The sequence below is a fragment of the Phyllobates terribilis genome, unplaced genomic scaffold (genome assembly GCF_046119375.1).
Source record: "Phyllobates terribilis strain yellow unplaced genomic scaffold, ASM4611937v1 Scaffold_12__6_contigs__length_324123572, whole genome shotgun sequence".
Taxonomy (NCBI): Eukaryota; Metazoa; Chordata; class Amphibia; order Anura; family Dendrobatidae; genus Phyllobates; species Phyllobates terribilis.
In genome coordinates this window covers 92,189,944-92,206,597 of record NW_027362772.1, presented here as the reverse complement: position 1 = coordinate 92,206,597, position 16,654 = coordinate 92,189,944, and the positions used below count along the sequence as shown (strand labels likewise).

At 49.5% G+C, this 16,654-nt stretch overlaps 1 protein-coding gene across 2 annotated transcripts in view; it reads right to left on the bottom strand.

The window, feature by feature from the left end:
• The window catches only part of LOC141172202 (protein-arginine deiminase type-1-like), a 138,328-nt gene that overhangs the window by 98,228 nt on the left and 23,446 nt on the right, over positions 1-16,654 (bottom strand). The gene's annotated exons all lie outside the window — the stretch shown is intronic.

Here is a 16,654-nt window from a genome sequence, read left to right as displayed (position 1 = left end):
ACATCCGGCACAACCCGGGCGACACGGGATTCACCTTTTTTAGAGGTAGTCAGTGCAGGTCTAGGCTAGATAGGTTTTATTTGAAGGAGGAGGCCGTCTCTTCGCCGTTGTCGGTTGTGGAGGTGGAGTTCTCCGATCACTGTTTGATTATGTTTTCTCTCAACGTTACAGAGACTCCTCGGATGGGAAGAGGCTATTGGAAGCTGAATTCATCACTCCTTGAGGAAGAAGCTGTAAGACGGTCTTTTGAGGAATTCTTTCAGAGCCAGGTACCATTGCTGGGCCTAAGTAACACTAAGTCGGAGTGGTGGGAGATGTTCAAACATCGGGTGGCGAGATTTTTCCAGCAGCTCTCGAACCTCAGAAGCCTGAACAGGGATCGCCTGTATCAGAGCCTGAGGAGGAAACTCGAGCATCTTGTCTCGACTGGAGGTAGCCGCGAGGAGATCTCCAGAGTGAAGTCCTTGCTGAAGAGGTGTCAGTACGATAGGCACGCATCTTTGGTTTTCGAGAGGGACTACGGGAAGTACTGCTCGCCCGACCCTTACAGAAACTGTAAGATGTCAGTGAATAGTAAGATAGTGACGGGGCTGGTGGACAGTACGGGGTCCCTGAGAAGGTCCAGATCAGGGATCTTGGAGGTTGTCAGTTCCTACTACTCGCACCTCTTGGGAAGGAGGGAGCTTGATCGTGACGGGATGTTGGCTTTCCTGGCTGAATCTGTTCCTGAGCCAGGGGCTGACCTCTCGCTGGGCGATTTGGCAGAAGCGATCAAAGAAGAGGAAGTGAGACTGGCGATCGATGGGCTTAGGCCCAAAAAGTCGCCAGGTCCGGATGGCTTAACATCCGAGTTCTTTAGGACCTTTAGGGACTCTTTGGTCCCCCTCTTGACTCAGGTGTTTAACGAGTGTCTCTCCTCGGGCACTCTGCCGAGATCATTAAGGAGGTCAGCTTTGATCATTTTGTCAAAGGGTAAGGATCCGTCACGCATTGAGAACTGGCATCCCATAGCACTTCTCAATGTGGACAGGAAGATTTTGGCTAAGATACTTTTCAACAGGCTGGTGAAGTTTGCACCCCGGCTCCTTTCGGAGGTTCAGCACTGTTGCGTTCCTGGCCGTAGCACTTTTAGTGCTGTTCTAGGTGTCCGAGAGGCCGTGGAGCAAGGCAGGGCGGGCCTCTGGAAGGGGTTCTTGCTGACCCTGGATCAGGCAAAAGCCTTTGATCGGGTTAACCACGAGTACCTCTGGTCCACTCTTTTGAGGTATGGTCTGCCTGGAGGGTTTGTGGACTGGCTTAAGACCTTGTATGCAGGGGCTGAGACTTTCCCTCTGGTGAATGGGTGGATTGGACGACCTTTTGGGGTAGGATCCGGTGTCCGTCAGGGCTGTCCTCTTAGCCCTTTGCTTTACGCGTTTGCGATCGATCCCTTCCTCAGAAGGATCGATTGTAGACCGTTGGCGGGGGTGCGGATGGGCGGGGCGGCGCCGGAGACTATCCTGAGGGTGGTGGCCTACGCGGACGATGTCACCGTCTTTGTTTCTTCGCAAGAGGAGGCAGCAGCGGTGATGTCAGAAGTGGAGCGCTACTCGGAGGCATCCGGGTCCAAGGTCAGCCAGGATAAGTGTGAGAGTCTCTGGCTGGGAGGCGGAGATCCCGGGTTTGATCTTCCGGACACCCTCCCCGAACCCCAAGAACATGCCAAAGTCCTGGGCATCGAATTCGGCCAGGGTGATTACCCCACGAAAAACTGGGAAGGCAGAATCAAAGGTGTCGCCCAAAGAGTGGACCAATGGAGGGGTTGGTCTTTGACCCTGAGGGAAAGGGTTGGCCTGTGCAAAGCTTTCCTGCTCCCCTTGCTAATCTACCTGGGCAGCGTCTGTGTCTTGCCAGAGCCTCTCTGGACACGGGTCTACAGTCTGTTCTTCCAGATGTTATGGGGGAACAGACTGAACCTAGTCAAGCGGGAGGTCACTTACCGCACGAGGAGACTAGGGGGTTTGAATATGGTGAACCCCGTGGTGTTCCTAGTGAACACTTTCTTGAAGGTGAACGTGGCAAACCTCTGGAAAGAGAGGGCTCCTCCGTGGGTATTCTCCTGCAAGGGATGGTTTCAGCCTTTCTTCCAGGAATGGGAGACAGGGGGAAGAGTGAAGGATCTCCGCACACCACACGGGCATCTCCCGGCTTATGTTACCCCGGTTCTGAAAATGATCCGCCGGTGGGGTCTGGGAATGTGGGAGGTGAGGTCCCTCCCGAGGAAACTCCTCGATATGAGGGTCTTGCTTTCTCATTTTCAGAGTCCATTGGCCCTCAAAGACTGCCCAAGTCGGGATCTGGAGGTTGGGTTGAGTTTGTTAAATTCTAGCAGGATCCCCGAGAAGTACTGGGACTTGACTTGGCGCTGCTTCCATGGTAAGCTGTATGTGAGGGACAATTTGAAGTACAGGAGCTCCGAGGACAGGAATTGCCCCCGTGAGGCTTGTGCTAACGTGCTGGAAAGCATGGAGCACTTCCTGCTTCATTGTCCCTTTAATACAGAGGTGTACAACAGGGTGGGGGCTTCCATTGGTTGGCCGCGGCTGGCTACTCTGTCCTACGCCGGGTGGGCCTATGGAGCGTTCGGAGACCTTGGGAGAAGGGACCGAGACACTTTATTCATAGTCAGCGCAGTGGTGAGGTATTTCACGTGGAACGCACGAGTTTTAGTCTCGACGCAGAGTAAAATCCTCCATGTAGATGAAGTCTGTAGGAACATCCTAGGTGACCTGGTGAAGGTACGTTCTCTGGAGTATGAAAGACTGGGTGCCCGGAGGGCGGCCCGTCTCTGGAGGGGCTTTTCCTTCAGGGTGCCTTAGTCCGGTAGTACCCCTATATCCTGGTGGTGGGCTGATGTCTTTTCACCCTAGATTTTTGTTTTGTATTTCTGTCTCCTGAATAGAAGGTTTGCCGGCATCGAACTTGAGCCTTGGATGGTGAGTGTGTAGGTTGTGTTCTGTATATATTGTATATAATGTATAATAGGGGGTTTTAGTTAGGTTGGGTGGGGGATTTGGGGGGGGTCTTCATCGGCGGTGATAAGAGGACTGATCTGGCCTGGTCCAGGCCCCGCCTGGGGAAAAACTTTGGGGCCTGATCCTAGCTCGGAGTAATCCTGAACTTTGTGGCCAGAGCTAGATCAGGGGTGGCGGGATAGTTAGTGTAGGGCTGTGTTTTATGTATATATATTAAAAATTACAAAAAAAATATAAAATATAAAAAAAAAAAAAAAAAAAAATTGTCCATGTCACTATTGTATATATTGTTATTTTTGGTTTTCTGTGGTGTGAATGAGGTGCGGTAAGGGGGTGACTAAGGTCAGGCAGTGGGACCAGTAGGTTAGTGTTAGTGTCCGGTTGTATATACGTTATATTAGGTTTAGTGTTTTATTGTATATAATCTTGTATATAGGACGGTGTTTTATGTGTATATAGGACGGTGTGAGCGTTGTGTGGGATTGTATATAGTAGTATGAATGAAGCTGGGCCGGGGGTCTTATAGGTTTTATAATATTTATTTCCTGTATATATATATATATATTCCTGGGGGGATTTATTTTGTTTCTATTTTCTGTGATTTGTCGTCTTGTTTTGTTCTTATGTTCGGTGTCCTGTAATGTATTATTGTTCTGTCATGTACTGTATATACAGGAGGAGTGGTACTGTGCAGTGTATATATACAGGACAGGAGGAGTGGTACTGTGCAGTGTATATATACAGGAGGAGTGGTACTGTGCAGTGTATATATACAGGACAGGAGGAGTGGTACTGTGCAGTGTATATATACAGGACAGGAGGAGCGGTACTGTGCAGTGTATATATACAGGACAGGAGGAGTGGTACTGTGCAGTGTATATATACAGGACAGGAGGAGCGGTACTGTGCAGTGTATATATACAGGACAGGAGGAGTGGTACTGTGCAGTGTATATATACAGGACAGGAGGAGTGGTACTGTGCAGTGTATATATACAGGAGGAGCGGTACTGTGCAGTATATATATACAGGACAGGAGGAGTGGTACTGTGCAGTGTATATATACAGGACAGGAGGAGTGGTACTGTGCAGTGTATATATACAGGACAGGAGGAGTGGTACTGTGCAGTGTATATATACAGGAGGAGTGGTACTGTGCAGTGTATAAATACAGGACAGGAGGAGGGGTACTGTGCAGTGTATATATACAGGAGGAGTGGTACTGTGCAGTGTATATATACAGGACAGGAGGAGTGGTACTGTGCAGTGTATATATACAGGACAGGAGGAGTGGTACTGTGCAGTGTATATATACAGGACAGGAGGAGTGGTACTGTGCAGTGTATATATACAGGAGGAGTGGTACTGTGCAGTGTATATATACAGGAGGAGTGGTACTGTGCAGTGTATATATACAGGACAGGAGGAGTGGTACTGTGCAGTGTATATATACAGGACAGGGGGAGTGGTACTGTGCAGTGTATATATACAGGAGGAGTGGTACTGTGCAGTGTATAAATACAGGACAGGAGGAGTGGTACTGTGCAGTGTATATATACAGGACAGGAGGAGTGGTACTGTGCAGTGTATATATACAGGACAGGAGGAGTGGTACTGTGCAGTGTATATATACAGGAGGAGTGGTACTGTGCAGTGTATATATACAGGACAGGAGGAGTGGTACTGTGCAGTGTATAAATACAGGACAGGAGGAGTGGTACTGTGCAGTGTATATATACAGGACAGGAGGAGTGGTACTGTGCAGTGTATATATACAGGACAGGAGGAGTGGTACTGTGCAGTGTATATATACAGGAGGAGTGGTACTGTGCAGTGTATAAATACAGGACAGGAGGAGTGGTACTGTGCAGTGTATATATACAGGACAGGAGGAGTGGTACTGTGCAGTGTATATATACAGGACAGGAGGAGTGGTACTGTGCAGTGTATATATACAGGAGGAGTGGTACTGTGCAGTGTATATATACAGGACAGGGGGAGTGGTACTGTGCAGTGTATATATACAGGACAGGGGGAGTGGTACTGTGCAGTGTATATATACAGGAGGAGTGGTACTGTGCAGTGTATAAATACAGGACAGGAGGAGTGGTACTGTGCAGTGTATATATACAGGACAGGAGGAGTGGTACTGTGCAGTGTATATATACAGGAAGAGTGGTACTGTGCAGTGTATATATACAGGACAGGAGGAGTGGTACTGTGCAGTGTATATATACAGGACAGGAGGAGTGGTACTGTGCAGTGTATATATACAGGAGGAGTGGTACTGTACAGTGTATATATACAGGACAGGAGGAGTGGTACTGTACAGTGTGTGTATACAGGGGCAGTTGTACTGTGCGGTGTGTGTATACAGGGGCAGTTGTACTGTGCGGTGTGTGTATATAGGGGCAGTTGTACTGTGCGGTGTATATATACAGGAGGAGTGGTACTGTGCAGTGTATATATACAGGAGGAGTGGTACTGTGCAGTGTATATATACAGGAGCAGTGGTACTGTGCAGTGTATATATACAGGAGGAGTGGTACTGTGCAGTGTATATATACAGGAGGAGTGGTACTGTGCAGTGTATATATACAGGAGGAGTGGTACTGTGCAGTGTATATATACAGGACAGGAGGAGTGGTACTGTGCAGTGTATATATACAGGAGGAGTGGTACTGTGCAGTGTATATATACAGGACAGGAGGAGTGGTACTGTGCAGTGTATATATACAGGAGGAGTGGTACTGTGCAGTGTATATATACAGGACAGGAGGAGTGGTACTGTACAGTGTATATATACAGGAGGAGTGGTACTGTGCAGTGTATATATACAGGACAGGAGAAGTGGTACTGTGCAGTGTATATATACAGGACAGGAGGAGTGGTACTGTACAGTGTATATATACAGGAGGAGTGGTACTGTGCAGTGTATATATACAGGACAGGAGGAGTGGTACTGTGCAGTGTATATATACAGGAGGAGTGGTACTGTGCAGTGTATATATACAGGACAGGAGCAGTGGTACTGTGCAGTGTATATATATACAGGACAGGAGGAGTGGTACTGTGCAGTGTATATATACAGGAGGCGTGGTACTGTGCAGTGTATATATACAGGAGGAGTGGTACTGTGCAGTGTATATATACAGGACAGGAGGTGTGGTACTGTGCAGTGTATATATACAGGACAGGAGGAGTGGTACCGTGCAGTGTATATATACAGGACAGGAGGAGTGGTACTGTGCAGTGTATATATACAGGGCAGGAGGAGTGGTGCTGTGCAGTGTATATATACAGGACAGGAGGAGTGGTACTGTACAGTGTATATATACAGGACAGGAGGAGTGGTACTGTGCAGTGTATATATACAGGAGGAGTGGTACTGTGCAGTGTATATATACAGGAGGAGTGGTGCTGTGTAGTGTATATATACAGGAGAGGGGGAGTGGTACTGTGCAGTGTATATATACAGGACAGGAGGAGTGGTACTGTGCAGTGTATATATACAGGACAGGAGGAGTGGTACTGTGCAGTGTATATATACAGGACAGGAGGTGTGGTACTGTGCAGTGTATATATACAGGACAGGAGGTGTGGTACTGTGCAGTGTATATATACAGGACAGGAGGAGTGGTACCGTGCAGTGTATATATACAGGAGGAGTGGTACCGTGTAGTGTATATATACAGGACAGGAGGAGTGGTACTGTGCAGTGTATATATACAGGACAGGAGGTGTGGTACTGTGCAGTGTATATATACAGGACAGGAGGAGTGGTACCGTGCAGTGTATATATACAGGAGGAGTGGTACTTTGCAGTGTATATATACAGGAGGAGTGGTACCGTGTAGTGTATATATACAGGACAGGAGGAGTGGTACTGTGCAGTGTATATATACAGGACAGGAGGTGTGGTACTGTGCAGTGTATATATACAGGACAGGAGGAGTGGTACTGTGCAGTGTATATATACAGGACAGGAGGAGGGGTACTGTGCAGTGTATATATACAGGACAGGAGGAGTGGTACTGTGCAGTGTATATATACAGGACAGGAGGTGTGGTACTGTGCAGTGTATATATACAGGACAGGAGGAGTGGTACTGTGCAGTGTATATACTGGAGGAGTGGTACTTTGCAGTGTATATATACAGGAGGAGTGGTACCGTGTAGTGTATATATACAGGACAGGAGGAGTGGTACTGTGCAGTGTATATATACAGGACAGGAGGTGTGGTACTGTGCAGTGTATATATACAGGACAGGAGGAGTGGTACTGTGCAGTGTATATATACAGGACAGGAGGAGGGGTACTGTGCAGTGTATATATACAGGACAGGAGGAGTGGTACTGTGCAGTGTATATATATAGGACAGGAGGAGTGGTACTGTGCAGTGTATATATACAGGACAGGAGGAGTGGTACCGTGCAGTGTATATATACAGGAGGAGTGGTACTGTGCAGTGTATATATACAGGACAGGAGGTGTGGTACTGTGCAGTGTATATATACAGGACAGGAGGAGGGGTACCGTGCAGTGTATATATACAGGAGGAGTGGTACCGTGCAGTGTATATATACAGGAGGAGTGGTACTGTGCAGTGTATATATACAGGACAGGAGGTGTGGTACTGTGCAGTGTATATATACAGGACAGGAGGAGTGGTACTGTGCAGTGTATATATACAGGAGGAGTGGTACCGTTCAGTGTATATATACAGGACAGGAGGAGTGGTACCGTGCAGTGTATATATACAGGAGGAGTGGTACTGTGCAGTGTATATATACAGGACAGGAGGAGTGGTACTGTGCAGTGTATATATACAGGAGGAGTGGTACTGTGCAGTGTATAAATACAGGACAGGAGGAGTGGTACTGTGCAGTGTATATATACTGGAGGAGTGGTACTGTGCAGTGTATATATACAGGACAGGAGGAGTGGTACTGTGCAGTGTATATATACTGGAGGAGTGGTACTGTGCAGTGTATATATACTGGAGGAGTGGTACTGTGCAGTGTATATATACAGGAGGAGTGGTACTGTGCAGTGTATATATACAGGAGGAGCTGTACTATGCAGTGTATATATACAGGACAGGAGGAGTGGTACCGTGCAGTGTATATATACAGGAGGAGTGGTACCGTGCAGTGTATATATACAGGAGGAGTGGTACTGTGCAGTGTATATATACAGGACAGGAGGAGTGGTACTGTGCAGTGTATATATACAGGAGGAGTGGTACTGTGCAGTGTATAAATACAGGACAGGAGGAGTGGTACTGTGCAGTGTATATATACAGGAGGAGTGGTACTGTGCAGTGTATATATACAGGACAGGAGGAGTGGTACTGTGCAGTGTATATATACTGGAGGAGTGGTACTGTGCAGTGTATATATACTGGAGGAGTGGTACTGTGCAGTGTATATATACAGGAGGAGTGGTACTGTGCAGTGTATATATACAGGACAGGAGGAGTGGTACTGTGCAGTGTATATATACTGGAGGAGTGGTACTGTGCAGTGTATATATACTGGAGGAGTGGTACTGTGCAGTGTATATATACAGGACAGGAGGAGTGGTACTGTGCAGTGTATATATACTGGAGGAGTGGTACTGTGCAGTGTATATATACTGGAGGAGTGGTACTGTGCAGTGTATATATACAGGAGGAGTGGTACTGTGCAGTGTATATATACAGGACAGGAGGAGTGGTACTGTGCAGTGTATATATACTGGAGGAGTGGTACTGTGCAGTGTATATATACAGGAGGAGTGGTACTATGCAGTGTATATATACAGGACAGGAGGAGTGGTACTGTGCAGTGTATATATACAGGAGGAGTGGTACTGTGCAGTGTATATATACAGGAGGAGTGGTACTGTGCAGTGTATAAATACAGGACAGGAGGAGTGGTACTGTGCAGTGTATATATACAGGACAGGAGGAGTGGTACTGTGCAGTGTATATATACAGGAGGAGTGGTACTGTGCAGTGTATAAATACAGGACAGGAGGAGTGGTACTGTGCAGTGTATATATACAGGACAGGAGGAGTGGTACTGTGCAGTGTATATATACAGGAGGAGTGGTACTGTGCAGTGTATAAATACAGGACAGGAGGAGTGGTACTGTGCAGTGTATATATACAGGACAGGGGGAGTGGTACTGTGCAGTGTATATATACAGGAGGAGTGGTACTGTGCAGTGTATAAATACAGGACAGGAGGAGTGGTACTGTGCAGTGTATATATACAGGACAGGAGGAGTGGTACTGTGCAGTGTATATATACAGGAAGAGTGGTACTGTGCAGTGTATATATACAGGACAGGAGTAGTGGTACTGTGCAGTGTATATATACAGGACAGGAGGAGTGGTACTGTGCAGTGTATATATACAGGACAGGAGGAGTGGTACTGTGCAGTGTATATATACAGGAGGAGTGGTGCTGTACAGTGTATATATGCAGGAGGAGTGGTACTGTGCAGTGTATATATACAGGAGGAGTGGTACTGTACAGTGTATATATACAGGACAGGAGGAGTGGTACTGTACAGTGTGTGTATACAGGGGCAGTTGTACTGTGCGGTGTGTGTATACAGGGGCAGTTGTACTGTGCGGTGTGTGTATATAGGGGCAGTTGTACTGTGCGGTGTATATATACAGGAGGAGTGGTACTGTGCAGTGTATATATACAGGAGGAGTGGTACTGTGCAGTGTATATATACAGGAGCAGTGGTACTGTGCAGTGTATATATACAGGAGGAGTGGTACTGTGCAGTGTATATATACAGGAGGAGTGGTACTGTGCAGTGTATATATACAGGACAGGAGGAGTGGTACTGTGCAGTGTATATATACAGGAGGAGTGGTACTGTGCAGTGTATATATACAGGACAGGAGGAGTGGTACTGTGCAGTGTATATATACAGGACAGGAGGAGTGGTACTGTGCAGTGTATATATACAGGAGGAGTGGTACTGTGCAGTGTATATATACAGGACAGGAGGAGTGGTACTGTACAGTGTATATATACAGGAGGAGTGGTACTGTGCAGTGTATATATACAGGACAGGAGAAGTGGTACTGTGCAGTGTATATATACAGGACAGGAGGAGTGGTACTGTACAGTGTATATATACAGGAGGAGTGGTACTGTGCAGTGTATATATACAGGACAGGAGGAGTGGTACTGTGCAGTGTATATATACAGGAGGAGTGGTACTGTGCAGTGTATATATACAGGACAGGAGCAGTGGTACTGTGCAGTGTGTATATACAGGAGGAGTGGTACTGTGCAGTGTATATATACAGGAGGAGTGGTACTGTGCAGTGTATATATACAGGACAGGAGGTGTGGTACTGTGCAGTGTATATATACAGGACAGGAGGAGTGGTACCGTGCAGTGTATATATACAGGACAGGAGGAGTGGTACTGTGCAGTGTATATATACAGGGCAGGAGGAGTGGTGCTGTGCAGTGTATATATACAGGAGAGGGGAAGTGGTACTGTGCAGTGTATATATACAGGACAGGAGGAGTGGTACTGTGCAGTGTATATATACAGGACAGGAGGAGTGGTACTGTGCAGTGTATATATACAGGACAGGAGGAGTGGTACTGTGCAGTGTATATATACAGGACAGGAGGTGTGGTACTGTGCAGTGTATATATACAGGACAGGAGGAGTGGTACCGTGCAGTGTATATATACAGGAGGAGCTGTACTGTGCAGTGTATATATACAGGAGGAGCGGTACTGTGCAGTGTATATATACAGGACAGGAGGTGTGGTACTGTGCAGTGTATATATACAGGACAGGAGGTGTGGTACCGTGCAGTGTATATATACAGGACAGGAGGAGTGGTACTGTGCAGTGTATATATACAGGACAGGAGGTGTGGTACTGTGCAGTGTATATATACAGGACAGGAGGAGTGGTACCGTGCAGTGTATATATACAGGAGGAGTGGTACTGTGCAGTGTATATATACAGGACAGGAGGAGTGGTACTGTGCAGTGTATATATACAGGAGGAGTGGTACCGTGCAGTGTATATATACAGGACAGGAGGAGTGGTACTGTGCAGTGTATATATATAGGACAGGAGGAGTGGTACTGTGCAGTGTATATATACAGGACAGGAGGAGTGGTACCGTGCAGTGTATATATACAGGAGGAGTGGTACTGTGCAGTGTATATATACAGGACAGGAGGTGTGGTACTGTGCAGTGTATATATACAGGACAGGAGGAGGGGTACCGTGCAGTGTATATATACAGGAGGAGTGGTACCGTCCAGTGTATATATACAGGAGGAGTGGTACTGTGCAGTGTATATATACAGGACAGGAGGTGTGGTACTGTGCAGTGTATATATACAGGACAGGAGGAGTGGTACTGTGCAGTGTATATATACAGGAGGAGTGGTACCGTGCAGTGTATATATACAGGACAGGAGGAGTGGTACCGTGCAGTGTATATATACAGGAGGAGTGGTACTGTGCAGTGTATATATACAGGACAGGAGGAGTGGTACTGTGCAGTGTATATATACAGGAGGAGTGGTACTGTGCAGTGTATAAATACAGGACAGGAGGAGTGGTACTGTGCAGTGTATATATACTGGAGGAGTGGTACTGTGCAGTGTATATATACAGGACAGGAGGAGTGGTACTGTGCAGTGTATATATACTGGAGGAGTGGTACTGTGCAGTGTATATATACTGGAGGAGTGGTACTGTGCAGTGTATATATACAGGAGGAGTGGTACTGTGCAGTGTATATATACAGGAGGAGCTGTACTATGCAGTGTATATATACAGGACAGGAGGAGTGGTACCGTGCAGTGTATATATACAGGAGGAGTGGTACTGTGCAGTGTATATATACAGGACAGGAGGAGTGGTACTGTGCAGTGTATATATACAGGAGGAGTGGTACTGTGCAGTGTATAATTACAGGACAGGAGGAGTGGTACTGTGCAGTGTATATATACTGGAGGAGTGGTACTGTGCAGTGTATATATACAGGACAGGAGGAGTGGTACTGTGCAGTGTATATATACTGGAGGAGTGGTACTGTGCAGTGTATATATACTGGAGGAGTGGTACTGTGCAGTGTATATATACAGGAGGAGTGGTACTGTGCAGTGTATATATACAGGACAGGAGGAGTGGTACTGTGCAGTGTATATATACTGGAGGAGTGGTACTGTGCAGTGTATATATACAGGAGGAGTGGTACTATGCAGTGTATATATACAGGACAGGAGGAGTGGTACTGTGCAGTGTATATATACAGGAGGAGTGGTACTGTGCAGTGTATAAATACAGGACAGGAGGAGTGGTACTGTGCAGTGTATATATACAGGAGGAGTGGTACTGTGCAGTGTATATATACAGGACAGGAGGAGTGGTACTGTGCAGTGTATATATACAGGACAGGAGGAGTGGTACTGTGCAGTGTATATATACAGGACAGGAGGAGTGGTACTGTGCAGTGTATATATACAGGACAGGAGGAGTGGTACTGTGCAGTGTATATATACAGGAGGAGTGGTACTGTGCAGTGTATATATACAGGACAGGAGGAGTGGTACTGTGCAGTGTATATATACAGGACAGGAGGAGTGGTACTGTGCAGTGTATATACAGGACAGGAGGAGTGGTGCTGAGAGTAGCAGCTGTCTGTGGAGCTCAAGCACTTCCAGGAGGAGGGTCGTCGTCTGCCTCTCTTCTCCCCAGGGAGAGGCAGGCTTACTGGGAGGCCGGCATGGCTTCCCAGCCTCCTATCCCCCGGTCTATGCCGGCGGGGGAGAAGGAGCCTCAACAACCGGCCCAGGAGGGAGTGAGGAGATCGGGAAGGGTGAGGAAGAATACATCCACCTGCTCCAACCCCGAGACTGTTCACCGCCAGCCCAGAGAGGGAGACCGGGGCACCCCAGGCCCCAGGAACAAGAGCCCAGCAAGATCCTGGGGGGAGATGAGCTCCAGCGAGTCCACAAGTTCCTTCTCCTCCCGAGTGGTCGCCACGTTGCGAGAGTACGAGGACGCCGGCAAAGCACTAACCCAGCTGAAAGAGGAGCTGAGGGAGGCCCGGGTCCTGAACACCCGGGCGTCCAACAAGGAGAGACCCGCGACCTCCCAGAGGGTTAAAGCCCTCAGAGACGAGGTGGTCAGGTTAGTGCTCCTCCGGGAGGGGATTGAGAAAAGCGCAGGTCCCTTCCTGGAGAGGTTTAAGAACCAGCGGCGGTTCTCAGAAATGAAGGGGTTAAACACCTCAGGAGAACCGCCAGCCGGCGTCCTTAGTGAAGAGGAGGAGGAGGATGAAGAGGTGACTGGAGTCTCAGTTGCTGGAGCCAGTGAGGGGCAGAGCCGGAGCTCAAGTGGTCTCCCTGCAGGGCAGAGGACTCCCACAGCAGAGGCTGGAGTGTCGGGGGAGGAGGAGGAAGGAGGACTGCTGAGGGAGATCCGACTGCTGGAGTCTCCAGTGGACCTGACGCGGTTTTCCTTCGGTGAGGACAAACCAGTGGAGGAGACAGGGAAGAGGAAGAAGAAGAAGACCGGAGGAGCTGCACAGGAGGTGGTGAGTTATAAGTATGTACCAATGTCTGATGTTGCGCCTGCCACCTTCTGTTTAAACCCCACCAAACCTAAAGGCACGGGCTCTGCAGTGGGCTCGAGGCAGAGGCAAGGTGGGGAGAGGAGAAGGACGTCCGGCGATGCTGCCATCTGTGCGGGGAACAGTGCAGGGGGCGAGGCTGTGGAGGTACTCACAGCGCCGGACATAGGGAGTTCTGTGGAGTTTCCCACCCTGCCCTCTGCGGCTAAGCCGGTTATCACCGGGGCTGGGGGGGCAGGGAAGGATGTGAAAAACACATCAGCAAAGAACACTGGGCACACTGCTGCGACAGGGGGGCAGTGTGCCCCAGCGCCCAAAAAGGACACTAAGACCCCAAAGTCTGTGGGTGCAGGGCGGGCAGAGGTGCCGAGAAAACAGTCTGGCCAGAACAAGGACCAAAATGCTGCAGTAGGGGGGCGGGGCGCTCCAGCAGACGACCTGCAGAAAGCCAGCAGCAACCAAAGGGAAACGGGTGTGGTGGTGCAGGGAAAGGAGTCTCTGGAGGTGCTCCCCTCCCCCGGCCCAGCAGGTGTGAGTGCAGAGACACCAGACACAAGGGAGGAAGGAATGGAGGTGACTGTGGAAGGTGCAGAGAACAGCAGAGGTAATGGGGTGACAAGTAAAGAGAATAGAAATAGTGGTGTAGTGAATGATGGGAGTAATGGTGGAGCAGATGGTGAGAGTAATGGTGGAGCAGATGATGAGAGTAGTAGGAATGGTGGAATTAGTGGTACAGTGAATGATGATGCAGCAAATGGTGGGGGTAGTGGTGCAGTGAATGATGATGTAGCAAATGGTGGGGGTAGTGGTGGAATGAATGCTGGGAGTTGTGGGAATGGTGGGAGTTGTGGTGTAGCAAATGTTGGGGGTAGTGGTGTAATGAATGGTGGGAGTAATGGTCCTGCGAATGGTGTGAGTATTAGTGGAGTGAACGATGGGAGTAATGGTCCTGCGAATGGTGTGAATAGTACTGGAGTGAATGGTGGGAGCAGCACTGGTGTTGGTGGGGGGGAAGTAGGTGCTGGTCCCGCTGCCCCCCCAGCATTGGCGGGGGCTTCAGCCCAAAGCTATTCAGAAGCTGTCAGTGCTGGGGGTAGTAGTGCGCCCTCGTCTGGTGGCCCTGGGGATGGTGACTTGCAACAGCAGCTCCTGGACGCCCTGAGGAGAGGGGAGAGCTCCATCACTGTAGAGGGGAGGGAGGTTGATCTGTCTTTCTGGATAGAGAGACATGGTCTTTCAGCCTTCCGAGATAGAGGGGCAGAGACTGTCTGGTCTCTGCCGACAACGGGGCAGAGGAGTAACCGTAGGAACGTGGTCCGTCTCCAGTGGGTAAGCAAGGATGCCTGTCCTGATAGGTCGAAGGTGGTTGAGCTCCTGCTGGGGATGGGCTTTGCGGCATATGACATCTTTGCCTTGATCCATCCCTATGGGACCTCCTACTTCGATGTCAGCTTCGTGAGACCGGAGGGCCTTGAGCTTTTCTGGTCTCGCCATGAGCTGGCTCGGAGTCGCCCCGAATGGCATGGTCTCTTTCCCCTGGCAATAACTCGCCAAGATTCAGTCAGGAAAGTGACCGTTCTGACTAGTAACGAGTCGCTTTCCTGTATGGACATTACCACCTGGGTGAGTAGATACGGAGAGGTCACCAATATTCCCGAAAAGAATCTGGATGACCATGGTATCTGGTCAGGGGCCTGGACCTTCATGGTGAGATTGAAGGTTTCGGGAAACACTGTTACCCATATCCCCTCCTCAACCTTTTTGGGGAGGGATAGGATCTTGATTTTCTACCGGGGGCAGCCTAAGGTCTGTCACAGGTGCGGTAGCCCCACACACTTCAGTGCGCAGTGTACCACCCAGAAATGCGCACTGTGTGGGGACCTCGGTCATCTTGCTGCTGCCTGTCGCAGGATTAGGTGTAACTTGTGTGGTGACCTCGGTCACCCGTTCAGTCGCTGTCCGCGTTCCTTCGCCAATGCGGTCCTGAAAGCGGCGAGTGTGGGACAGGCGCAAGCCGGGACTAATCTTGCCGGTGAAGGGACCAGTAGGGGCGGGGGAGGCAGGGATCCGGTGAGGAGCAAGCTGCCGCCATCCACCATCAGGCGGCAGGAGAAGCGCCGTGGGGACAGGGGGCAGGGAGTAATGTCCCTAAACTCTGACCCAGGTACTTCACTTGCAGCTGAGGATCCTAAAGACAGTGAATTGAGCGAGGAAGTCAAGAGACTTGAAAGGGAAGAGCGAGAGGACGCCACGTCTTCCCAGGAACCCTCTTCTGGTGACAGTCTAGATGAGGGAGAGGGGGAGTGGTCACAGAAAAAGAAAAAGGGTAACAGAAAAACGGCCAGAGGTAGGAGGGGGACCAGGTCTCGAGCTGCCTCTTTGGAGTGCGACCCCTCTGACTCTCTGGCCGTGATCCAAGCGCCATTGGAGGGTTCAGCCGCCCCCCCTCTGGTGGATCTCTCCAACCGGTTCGGGGCTCTCCAGGACCTCCCTCTGGAGGGGGGAAGTGGGGACCCGGGGCCGGAGGTTGCGGACAAGGTGGTTGGGGCTCAGGAGATGGCTGGGTCTTCCTCTCGGGGGGCAAATACAAAGCCCTCTGGGGGGATGACTAACCCAGGACCACCAGACGAGGGCAAGAATCTATGTAAGGAGAGAATGGATGAATCTGTTTGTCTTAAGCGCACTAAAAACCCGTCATTATCAGAGGAAGAGGTTGGGACTGTCAGTGGTGGGAAGAAAAAGGCTATCTAATTCAATCAATCATGATGGCGGCACCCACCCCGTTGACGCTGGCAACTATTAATGTTTGCAGCATAAAGTCAGATGCGGCAAGGTACACGGCCTTTCATTTTCTCGGCCAACTTGACGCCGACATTTTGTTTTTGCAGGAGACCAGGTTGACCGATATATCAACCTTGCATAAAGCAAGGCGGGAGTGGAGGCATGGGCCCTCCTACTGGTCTCTTGCGGCCGAGCCGTATAGCGGGGTGGCGGTCCTTTTTAAGACCGCAGCG